The 12367-nt window shown below is 48.3% G+C and overlaps 1 protein-coding gene and 1 long non-coding RNA gene across 15 annotated transcripts in view; one reads left to right on the top strand and one right to left on the bottom strand.

The window, feature by feature from the left end:
- The window catches only part of ST3GAL1 (ST3 beta-galactoside alpha-2,3-sialyltransferase 1), a 145703-nt gene that overhangs the window by 71596 nt on the left and 61740 nt on the right, over window positions 1-12367 (bottom strand). For 2 of the 14 annotated variants that reach the window (XM_077942339.1, XM_077942343.1), the window contains exon 3: window positions 1565-1681. The gene's annotated coding sequence lies outside the window, so the exon portion shown is untranslated. 14 annotated transcript variants of the gene reach the window in all.
- LOC144330855 (uncharacterized) lies at window positions 8084-10510 on the top strand. The gene is made up of 3 exons (XR_013397437.1): window positions 8084-8401; window positions 9158-9288; window positions 9433-10510. It is a non-coding gene; the product is annotated as an uncharacterized LOC144330855 (long non-coding RNA).

Raw genomic sequence — 12367 nt, forward strand, 5'->3', positions numbered from 1 at the left:
TCTCCATAGAAAAGGGCATCCACTGAGGGTCAGGGACCTAATGGCTTGTGGGTTCCTGAGATACAATTATGTGTAAGAGAGAAACAAAGAAAATGTTGAGACTTTTAGGCAACAGAGAAACCACTGTAAAACCCTGTAATTACAGGCAAGAAGAAAAAAGAGTGCTGCCACAGTGCCTGGGGTAGAAATAGCCCAATGTTGCTTCCTGGATGGACCTAGAATGTTGCACCAGGTGACGTCAGAGTGGTTGCTTAGAAGAGAGGTCATTGGATGCAGTTTTCCAGCTGAGTACAGTGGGTGGGGTACACTGTTGTTCCTGGGGCAGAGTGGGCGAGAGAGCTGTGCGGAGAAATGAGGAAGCAGGACAGGAAACCACATTTGCTGAAGGCCAAGGGCTGTGACAGGCAGGCACTGAGACACATCACTGCACTCAGCTCTTGGAACAACTCAGCCAAGTCAGGCCTTGCACCCCTAGTCACCAGACGAGAAAACAGAGGGTCAGAGAGGTGAGGAGACCTGCCCAAGCTCACCTGATTCCTGATCTGACTGATTCCAGGCCCAGGGCACCCATCCATGCTAACGAAGGTGCAAGTTTGTACTGTCACTTCTCTGTGAAGGGGCTGGTCTTTCACAAAGGATAAGATGAGAGGTTGTTCTGCTCTGTGGGGAGGGGAGGCAGAGAGAAAGAGAGGAGAGACTTGCCTCTGTTTGCCTACAGGTGCCAAGCCAAAAGAGGGGCTTGGGCTTGTGGAGAAAGCATTGAGTTGGAAATCGACTCACGTAGCTTCAACTCTTTCCTCTACTAATGCCATGTGATCTTGGGCCAATTACTTTAGTTCTCTGTGCAACAGTGTCGGCATCGGGAGTAAAGGGGTTGAGGTGGTGGGGTGAGAAGTGTCCACTTTTGGTCCCTGCAGGTCTGAATCCTTTACACTGCATGTCAGTTTGAATAATGATGGTTATGAGCAAGGACCCTGGAATCAGATTGCTGGGTTCAAATCCCAACTTTGCCCTAAGCTACAGTGTGACCTCAGGCAAGTTGCATATTGTAACTCAGTTTACCCTGTGTAAAATGAGGATAATGATACTATTCACCACCCAGGTTGCCATGACAATTAAATGAGATCATGTGTGTGCAACCGTCAGAATAGCACTTGGCTCATCCTAGGCACGGGAGAAACGTATGCCAGGACTCAGCCCATGGCCCACGCAGGGCCAGAAAAGATCCGCGGGAAGCAAGGAATAGCTCGCTTGCTGGTGGGTCCCATGCTGCAAAGTCTCCACCTGCCCAAGCTCACATCATAGCTCGTTGAAGTCAATCCAAATGGGCTCTGGCCACCCCAGGGGACTGAGCCCACCCCCATCAAGAGCTCATTAAAATCACCAGAAATGGGCTGGGCGTGGTGGCTCATGCCTATAATCCCACCACTGTGGGAGGCCAAGGTGGGCAGATTGAGGTCAAGAGATTAAGAACATCTTGGCCAACATGGTGAAAACCCAACTCTACTTAAAAAACAACTACAACAACAAAAAGCAACAATTAGCTGGGTGTGGTGGCCCACACCTGTAGCACCAGCTACTCAGGAGGTTGAGGCAGGAGAATTGCTTGAACCTGGGAGGCGGAGTTTGAAGTGAGCCAAGATCGCGCCACTGCACTTCAGCCTGGTGACACAGCGAGACCCTGTCTCAAAAAAAAAAAAAAAAAAAAATTACCCAGAAATGGTGCACTTGGAGAAGCCTATTTAGTTTCACTTCCAGGGCCCCCAGAGACCACACCAAGCCCTTTGCCAGCATTTTGTGCCTGCAGGGAAGGAGCAGGGCCTAGCCTAGATTGCTAAGCTCAGTACCCATAGAATTTCCATTCACTTGCTCATTGATTTATTCACACATCCTGGGTGCCTACCCTGTGTCAGGCGCTGTGCTAGGCATTGAGGGCACAATGCTGACTGCGGGACAGTCTGTGCCCTGGAAGAGTCTCTGTCCAGTGATGGGAACACTGGTAATTAGCAATTAGTGAGTACATTGAGCTATACAAGCTGTTTCCCTCTATGGCCTACACTGAGTCAAGATCAGGGTCACTGAATGACAGCTCACGGGCCAAATCTGGCCTTGCCACCTATTTTTGTAAATGAAGTTTTATGGAACACAAATACATTCATTCATTTATGTTTTGTCTATGGCTGCTTTGCGCTACAACAGCAAATGTGAATAGTCATGAGAGATACGATTTGGCCCACAAAACTTAAAATAGTTACTACCTGGCCCTTTACAGAAAACATTTGCTGAGCCTGGAGCTAGGGTATTAGGGCTCCATGGGCAGGACCACATCTCCCCTCTCCACCCCAGGGCCTAGCATTCGCAGTCCAATGTATCCAGATGAAAACGTGTCACAAGACAGGGCATCAGCTTCCTAATGGAGATGGTCCTTCCAATGAGTTAGCAAGGGCCAGTAAATGCACTTGCTGGATGAATAAATAGAAAAGTGGCATTTCTGGTAAAGGAATCAGCCTGTGCTAAGACACATGGGGCTCTGCAACTAACAAGCTAGTACAGGAACGCAGCACGGGTGGGACAAAGCGAACCAGCGGTTGACCGAGCAGAGCGTACACAGGAGATTCACAGACAGCTAGGCAGGGCAAGGCATACAGGACTCGCTGGCAAACCCCTGTGGTGATGGGTCCTCCCACCGACGGGACAGGCTTTCTAGCCCTCTTGCCATAGTGCTCAAGGTGACGCAGATGGAGGCTGACTGGGTCCTCGCCCTGGGGAATTTGGCATCTAGTGGAGGAATGTGTCAGGCAAATGCCAGACAGAAAGTGGGCCAGAGAGGATGCGGCAGTTCTAATGAAGGAGAGAGACAGGTCTTAGGAGCTTAGAGGTTGAAGGTGCTGCTACCAAACAAATGTACAAGGTCATAAAACTCAGGACCTGCCGGCTGTCCCTTATGGTGGGATGGAAAATTGAAAGGCCCAGCTAACAGGGGAGGCAGACAGGCAGACAGATGAACACCCACCTGAAGGTGAGGACACTAGGCGAGAGCTGACATAGAAAATCAGGGGACCCAGAAGAGCGGTTCCAGGACCCATGGTGGGCTCTAGGGCAGATGCCCAGAGAAGCCTAGGAAGTCAAAAACAGGAAGTCACTGCAGTCCAGCAAGGGGCAGTGTCACCTTGGAGGCATGCCATATCACCAAAAGTCAACAAGAACTCCTCTGGTCTGGCCGCCCCCTTCGCATCTCACTTGACCATTAGCCCCTGATGCACTGCCCAGGCTCCCGGACTCTCAGTTCCCTGACTCACCAGGCATAGCTCTGTATCCCCCATTCGAGGGCTGTCCCCCAGACCCACGTGGACAAGGTTCTCGCCTTCCTCAAATCTGTTCATCTTTCTCTTCTCGGTGTTGCTGACCCCGGGCCCCTCTGCTGCCAGCGCTCCCCAGCCCCCTGCCTGCTCTTTTCTAGTACCTGTCCTCCTACGCATCATGAAATCCCTAATTTGTGAACTTTGTTATTTATCAGAAGTCTCCCCGAGTGAACTGTAGGTTTCGCAAGGAATGTTTGCTTGTGAGTTTATGGAAGTGTCTCCAGCGCTCTGAACGCTGCCCGGCCCTTGTAGGCATTCCACTGACGTTTGATAATTGAATTAATGAATAAACTAGAGCAGGGGGGTGACGTGGTGGGTCTCGTCCTATTCAGAATGCCTTCCAGGTGAGCGTCACGCTGAGGACCTCACCGCACAGCACGCACTCAGAGGACAAGGAGCCGGTGTCCTGATGCCTTCTTTCATTTTATGTATGTATTTATTTATTTATTTATTTATTTATTTATTTATTTTCAAGACGGAGTTTTGCTCTTGCTGCCCAGGCTAAAGTGCAACGGCACCATCTCGGCTCACTGCAACCTCCCACCTCCTAGGTACAAGCAATTCTCCTGTCTCAGCCTCCCAAGTAGCTGGGATTATAGGCATGTGCCACCACGCTCACTTAATTTTGTTTAGTAGAGACAGGGTTTCACCATATTAGTCAGGCTGGTCGTGAACTCCTGACCTCAGGTGATCCACCCGCCTTGGCCTCCCAAAGTGCTGGGATCACAGGCATATGCCACTGCTCCCAGTCCCGGATGCCTTCTTAGCATACTCCAATGCTGTGCTCAGATCACTGACGCCAAGGCTTTTTGTTGTTGTTGTTCTTGAACCTATGAGCATTTTCAAAGGCTAAGGGAATGTACATGCCTTTGTAAAGCTCACATGGAGAGCTTCCAGACAAAAAGTATTTCGGGAAAAGCATCCCGTGTGAGAGGAGGAGCTGCCTGGGGTTTCTGGGGACTTCCTGGGGCCAGCATCCTGGTTCCTTCTTTGATTTCTGTGGTGCCTGGAGCCAGATGTTCTCCCTCAGGCAGCCAAATGAAGACAGTTGCTTCCTCAGACAAAGGGAAGGAAAGAAGACGAGGAGTTGTCAGAAAGCCCTTAATCTGGAGCTCCGGTGACACAAAGAGGTGAGAGCAGGGGTCCGCAGACTCCTGGAGCCCCAACAGCTGACCTGGATCTGGACTCCCACATTTATGATTATGCTCTGCAGCACCCCAAACAGGGCAGCGGCTGTCCCCCGCTCTTAGTAGGTGACAGAAAAGCTGCCTTAAGAAATGGCTCTTACATATTCATATTTTTAGAAATAATGTGAAATGGATGACTTGCTATAGTAACATTTGTGATTTTTCAGTTGGTTTTAGTATATGCAATATATATATAGCATAAATATACATGAATATATAGTACACACACATATATACTCACATATATAGTATATATATGTTATGTATGTGTACATATATACATATGTATGTATATAGTATGTATGTATGTGATATGTGTGTGTAGCTATAGATACATAACCTGTATAGCATTTAATATGTACCTGACTGTTCTCAAAGAGCTTTAAAATATTAACTAAAGTAACTCTTACAATAATCCTATGAGTAGGTACTATTATCCCACTTTATAGAGGATGTGAGGTGCAGAGAAGTGAAATCTCTTGTCTATGGTAACTCAACGGGCTGCAAGTGGATCCGGGATGCAATTCCTCCCAAACACCTCCCTGACCCCAGGCAGCCTGCTTGAAAAGCCATGTTCTTCTCCAATGAAAACACATGGACACAGGGAGGGGAACAACACACACCAGGGCCAGTCAGGGGGTGAGGGGAGGGAGAGCATTAGGACAAATAACTAATGCATGCTTAAAACGTAGATGACAGGTTGACAGGTGCAGCAAACCACCATGTCACATGTATACCTATGTAACAAACCTACACATTCTGCACTTGTATCCCAGAACTTAAAAAAAAAAAAAAAAAGGCACGTTCTTAACCACTGTACTGAGGTTCTTAAAACTATGTTTCAGGGATCTCTGTGGGTCATTGAGATCCTTCTGGGGAATTCACGATGTCAAAGCCATTTTCATAATGAGACAAAGGCTTCATTTACTCTTTCACTCTCATTCTCTCCTGCATGTACAGTAGAGCTCCCCGGAGACAAATGACATCTGATTTCACAAAAGACTGAATTACAGAGGCAGAGATGAAAACCCAGCTGTTTTCCTTTAAGCCAGATAGTAAAGGGATCTGTAAAGTAATACCACTCTTCTTATTTTTTGTTGTTGTTGTTTGTTTGGGTAAGTAGTTATTTTTTCATGAAAATATCATTTATGGGATGGGCACAGTGGCTCACACCTGTAATCTCAGAACTCTGGGAGGCTGAGGCGGGTGGATCACCTGAAGTCAGGAGTTCGAGACCAGCCTGGCCAACATGGTGAAACCCCCATCTCTACTAAAAATACAAAAATTAGCCAGGTGCGGTGGCGGGCACCTGTAATCCCAGTTATGGCAGGAGAATCGCTTATACCTGGGAGGCAGAGGTTGCAGTGAGCCAAGATTGTGCCACTGCACTCCAGCCTGGGTAACAGAGCAACACTCTGTCTCAAAAAAAAAAAAAAAAAAAAGTCATTTATGTTACCATATGATAGATTCATTATTATTTTTCCAATGAAGTACTAAATAAATATTTAAATAATTCCTCAATTTTAATATCGAATATGACACATATTAACAGATAAAAGCCATGACATCAAAAGCTACTTGTGATCAATCAATAGTAATCGCGTGGAAGGATCATCCTCCAGGGTGAAAATTTTGGGGCGGCTCGTGTGACGCCATGCTCTGCTGTTCCTCAGTACTGAACGTCCAGTGGTGTTCTGAGGAGGACACGTTTAGCAATTTGCCAGAACTGTTCTCCCTGCCCTTGTGCAGGAGCTAGAGCATCCTTAGCCCTCAGCTACAAAATGCCAGAAGAGTCCGCATGACAGCCACATGCCCCTCCCCAGTGTGGAGGGGGTGACATTTGAGGATGGGAAGCATAGCTTTGGAGGGCGATCTTCTGCTTCACTCCTTCTCTCACCCTTTCCCATAGTCATTCATTCAAACCACTAAGGCACTAATTAAGTGCTGGGCTGGAGCTGAAGGAGTAGCTGTAAATTAATTTGTCTTTCTTGACTATGTTTCCTTCAGAGGAATTACTCAGGGGCCATGGTTCTCTGAATTTCTACTGGATGCTGGAATTCCGGGAATCCCTGGATTTCCACGGAATGTGGGTCTTCTAGTCCCCCCCGCCACTCCCCACAGCCCAATGGCAGTCTGAATTCCGTGGAGACCCATAGAATTCCAAACCTCAGAGTTGTGTAAAATTCCTTAAGTCTGTGGCACCCTGGGGACTACAGAGAATGATGTGCAGGTGTTGCAGACAGCCAGGATCTCTTGATCCTTGTCTGTGCTATTTTTCCCCTGTGAATTACCAACACTCTAATTTTTCAAATGGACTTGAGGTGACTCATGGGCTCCAGTGCAGGCATGGGCTCTAGAGCAGCCTACACACAGATGTTAAGAGCTCACCCCGCTCCCCACTGACTCACTGCACATTAGCCCCCAAGAAATGAGGGGCATGAGAGTGGGCTTTCTCTCTTATCAGGAGCGAGTTCCTCTGTCTGAACTTCCTGTCTTTTCATCCTTGTGTCCATCCCTCCCAGCTCCTCATTCCTCCCTGACCTGCACTCTGCGCTCCACTGGAGGCAGACCCACATGCCCGTCGAACAATCCCACCGTGGCTGTATCCTGGCCTTTGCACTGGTCCCTGTCCCAGGCTCAATAGGGATCCCCTTCCAGCTCTTGTTCCCCCCATCTCCCTTCCACTCCTCATTTCACAGCAAAGTCACAATGAGTAATAGGTGGCAAGAACCTTCAAGGCATTTTCAGTATCTCTCTCCTGAGAACTTATTGCAAGGACATAGTTCAAATGACAGAAAATGCTAAAGGCGACACGGCGGTGTTTGTGATAATGATGATGACATACACTAATATGCAAATATGCAGCAACAGGGAGAGATGAGTACTCTTGATGAAATATTAACACAATACAACCATATAGCACAACTGTTGGGGGCAATTCCGGAACACTCCCTGAGTGACCTCTCCTTTACCAAAGTACTGTGGATTCAATGGGGAAAAAGACAGGCCCCACCTCCAAGGAGGTTCCAGTTAGATGACTGACCATCTGTTGAGGTTGCAAAGTGCAGAAAGCCAATTCCATCCTATTCAACCAACAGAATAAGCAAATCATCTCAGACCCAAAGGCCTTCCCTTCTTCCTCTTTTTCTGACAGCCAATCCTCCAGCACAAAGGATATTTTTAGAGACTGTGAGAAAGTGTTTACATGAATGCCATTTCTTCATTGCCATTGAGCAAAACGGTGAACTGACTTCCCCACACAGGCACTGAATATAGGACATAGCACAAATGCTTGCCAAATGGATTTCAGACTCGCTGGCTTTGGGTTCACTTGCGTCTTCTTCCTCCTCTACCCCGTGCCATCCATATCAGAAAGGGTGTGGGGTATTTTGACAGGATGTGTTTGCATGAGTTAATTGGAGGCAGAGAGAGCTGCAAACAGCAGGTGTTCTGTATTCTGGCCTGCATGGAACGCAGATAAGGCGTGGACCGGAAAGTGAAAGGACCAGGAGCCTACAGACACGGGGTCCGCCCATTTCCAGTTCTCCAAAGGCTGGAGGCAAGTCGGAGGAGCTAAAGAAGAGACAAGTAATCCCCACGGGGGCCCAGGCATGTGTCCAGGCCAGTAGCATGGCCAGCTAGCTGGACATCATGTCTATCAAACCAGCACCTGGGCTGGCTCTTTGTGGCTGAGACAAATGGACACACTACACCAGCCGTCAGAGCACCAGTCTCGGTGCTGGTGAGGGAAAGGCATGCCTGGCCCAGAGGGTGCTCTGTGAATCCAATGAAGAATGAAGCATAGACTACCACTGCTCAAGGGGCTCCCAGTGCAGCAGGGGAAACGCACAGGTACACGGGCCCTTCTTCACAAGACAGTGTGGTCAGTGAAAGGAAGGCAGACACAGGCAGGGGGTTTAAGGGCTGCCGAAGGACAAGCCCCACAGCTGAGAATGGAGTGGAAATAGGGGGGCGGAGTTCCAGAAGAGACAACTCTAGAGCTGAGTGTGAAGAAGGGAGGGCTCCCCAGGAAAGCAAGAGAAGGGCATTCCAGGTAGAGAAGAGCACATGCAAACCTCACAGACCAAGTCCTGCAGACATGGCAGGTATTTCATTTGGCGTGATGATCACAGACTAGAGCTACATTATATCTGTATCTATATTTATATCTATATCTATATCTATATCCATAGCCACATCTTTAGCTTCATATTCTCTATAGAATACTGGCCGTTAGAGATTGCTGCGTCTAGCAGGGTTCTAAGCACTTTCACGTACATAGGCATACTTCACTTAATCCTGCTTCACAGATGCTGCATTGTTATTTTGTTGTTGTTGTCTTTACTAACTGGAGGTTTGTGGCAGCCCTGTGTTGAGCAAGTCTACTGGTGCCATTTTTCCAACAGCACGTGCTCATTCCATTAGCATTTTTTAGCAAGAAAGTATTTTTTAATTTGTTTTGTTTTTTTAGAAACAGGATCTCGCTCTGTCAAGCTCTGATCATAGCTCCCTGCAGCCTTGAACTTGTGGCCTCAGTTTCCCAAGTGACTAGGATTACAGATGCACATGCACCACCACTCCTGGCTAATGTTTTAACATTTTTTGTAGAAGGCAAATCTCGCTATGTTGCCCAAGCTGGTTTGGAACTCCTGGCCTCAAGCGATCTGCCCACCCCAGCCTCCCAAAGTGCTGGGAGCGTAAGCCAGCATGCCCGGCCAAAAAAGAATTTTTTAATTAAGGTATGTACATTGTTGTTTTAGACATAATGCTACTGCACACTTCACAGACCACAGTACAGTATAGTATAAATATAACTTTTGTATGCACTGGGAATCCAAAACAATTTGTGTGACTTGCTTTATACAATCCTCACTTTATTGCAGCGGCCCGGAACCAAGCCTGAAATATCTCCAAGGCACGCCTGAATTAACTCATGCAATCCTGGAGGTTGGTGCTGTTATTATCTGTTATGTCCATTTTGCAGATGAGGAAACTGAGATCAAGAGAAGATACTGTATCCAGGGTTGCAAAATAAGCAGAACCCAAGTCATCTGTATTCAGGGTCCACACTGTGAAGATGACTCTGTGATTAGCAGAAGGTGGGGTGGGACAGGGAGAGCACAGATGAGGCTGGGGATTTTGATGGGGCCCTGACCATGGTGAGCCCTGTCCTTCCTGCAGTGTGGACTCTGTTCCAGGATAGTAAGGGTCATGGGTATTGAAAGGAGGAAGGACATACCCGGATGCCCTTCAGGAACAAAGGTTATCTGTAAATGCCCAAATGCTTATAGCTGGGCATGACTAGAAGAAAAATTAGTCTTTTGAGAAGGGATCAATCTAGAAGCACATAGAAAATTTCCATCCTTCTGATGGCCCTTCTCTTCTTGGGACATTGGTATTGTAAAGGCCTCTGGGCCTGGCCACAGTGGTTCACCATGGAAAGCCCCTTCTTTCTGGGAAGAGTGTCTCTGCTGCAGCCAGACAGCCTTCCGAGCCAGCAAGGTGGGAGGCCTGGCTCCTGTTCTTGCAGCTCACTCATGTCCTGCCACAGGCTCATTTATCACGGGCTCAGCGAGGAACCATAGTGATAAATGCACCTGTCAATTACTCAGCCTTCACGATGGGCCAGACACCGTACCCAGCTTTTTGAGTCCTCGTGTCATTTAGTCCTCACAGAACTCTCCCAAGTGGGTACTGTTAGTATTTCCTTTTTTTTACAGATGGGGGAACCAAGTCTCAGAAAGTGTTATTCCTACCTGTTTTGTAAAATCTCTCAAACCCTGCCTATCCTCTGCTCTCAAACCCTAACGGTCAACACAGAACCCTTCTGTGCCCACACGTATAGGAATTCTTCCCCACACACCACGCAGTGGACACCAGCTGGGTGTCCTCCAATTTAATTCCGACACCATCTACCTGGAGACAGTGTCAGATCCCACAGGTTGAGAGATCAGTTCCCCAGACTGCCCCCCAACTCCTACCCCAAACACAAGTCTCAAGTCTGGTTTTCTGCAATTTGACCAACTGGCTTCAAATTGGGTTCCTAAGACCCCCTTTCCAGGCTCGATTAATTTGCTGGAATTAATTTCCTGGAACTCAGGAAAACATATTTACTGGTGCAAATGATACACATAGAAAGATGCGTGGGGGGATGTATGCGGGAAGGGGTGTGCTACCCTCCAGGAAGCTCCAGTGCTCGGCTATCTGGAAGCTCTTCCAACCCAGTCTTCTGGGGTTTTATGGAAGCTTCCTGATGTCAGCATTCCTTCTCCCAGGGTACAGGGCAGGACCCTCTCTGGGGAGGATCTCAAGACCCACAATCAGAAAGGCAGGGAAAGATTAGAGTCCCGTGTTAGGGCAGGGGAAGGAAGGCAGGAGAACGTTGGAGAGATCCTGTGTCCTGAGGCCTGCCACACCCAGTATTATCACAAAAGGCTGTAACAAGGGCTATAAAACAATCAGCCAGGAACTGTGGAGGAAACCCAATAATCATCCTAACACCACACCGCCCAAGCTCCAAGGGCTGGAGAAAAGCATCCGGGAGGGGTGCCAGGCTTGCAGAACGCCAGGCCCATTCTCTGGAACCCTCTACAGCTTGCACATCCCTGCAGCATCCATCTCCCCTGGGGGCCGGGATTGGCCCCCACTGAATCAAGAAAACAAGGCCCTGCATGAATGAAGGTCACGAGGCTGGCAAGCAGCAGAGACATCTGGAATCTTGTTCCTACAAACACAGGGCCCGGCTGTCTTGGATCTTTGAGCGCCCAGGGAGGGCACTTCCTGGTGCTGGCTGCCATGGTTTCAGCTGTCCGGTGCCTGACCTTTCTAGAAGATGGTAATGATGAGAGTTGTGACTGCAAAGCCTCTAGCCAACAAGTGAGAAGAGCTACACTCTGATGTCCGGAAGATCTGTGCGTCTTCTGGTCCATTTTACCCATGAGAAAATAGCGGCAGGGAGGGGCTGCATCTGAGGGCACGGGGGAACCATGGAGGGCTTCCAAAAGATCTCTCTAGTGAAAGCTGGAGGGAGAAAGTATAGGCAGAAAGAGCAAACAGCAGGCCAGACTAAGTTCCATGACAGCAGAAACCATGTTTTTGTTTTTTGCTGCTGTATCCCCAGTACTCAGCATGTCAAAGGCATTGAATTAAAAGCTACTGAATGGCCGGGCATGCTGGCCCATGTCTGTAACCCCATCACTTCGGGAGGCCGAGGTGGGAGGCATCCTGAGGTCAGGAGTTCAAGACTGGCCTGGCCAACATGGTGAAACCCCATCTCTACTACAAATATAAAAATTAGCCAGGTGTGGTGGCGGGGAAGCCTGTAATCCCAACTACTTGGGAGGCTGAGGCAGGGAGAATCGCTTGAACTGGAAGGCGGAGGTTGCAGTAAGCTGAGATCACACCATTGCTCTCCAGCCTGGGAGACAGTGCAAGACTCCATCTCAAAAATAATAAATAAATAAAACCTATTGAATGCATGTGTGAGTGAGTGAGTCTGTTATAGCTGTCCAGGAGAGGATGCAAAAGGCTGAGGGAATTCAAGCACTGTTAGCACTTGGTATTCCTTTCTCTGTGCATATGTAATTAGATACCCCACCTTCACACCAGAAATCAGAGCATTCCACTGTGCTGGTTGTGTGGCTCAAATGAGTATTATTCCATTCTGCGGCTGTACTGGATTTAGCCCATCTCCTAATCTTGACATTGCAGGTATTTCCAGCATATTGCTTAAAAGCATTAGGCAGTGAGGATGATGGGGAGGCAGCAAGTGGACTGGGCTCTGGAGACCCTGTAAGCCTTCAAAGCGCAGCCCTCCGA

Source organism: Macaca mulatta, chromosome 8, assembly GCF_049350105.2.
Source record: "Macaca mulatta isolate MMU2019108-1 chromosome 8, T2T-MMU8v2.0, whole genome shotgun sequence".
Taxonomy (NCBI): Eukaryota; Metazoa; Chordata; class Mammalia; order Primates; family Cercopithecidae; genus Macaca; species Macaca mulatta.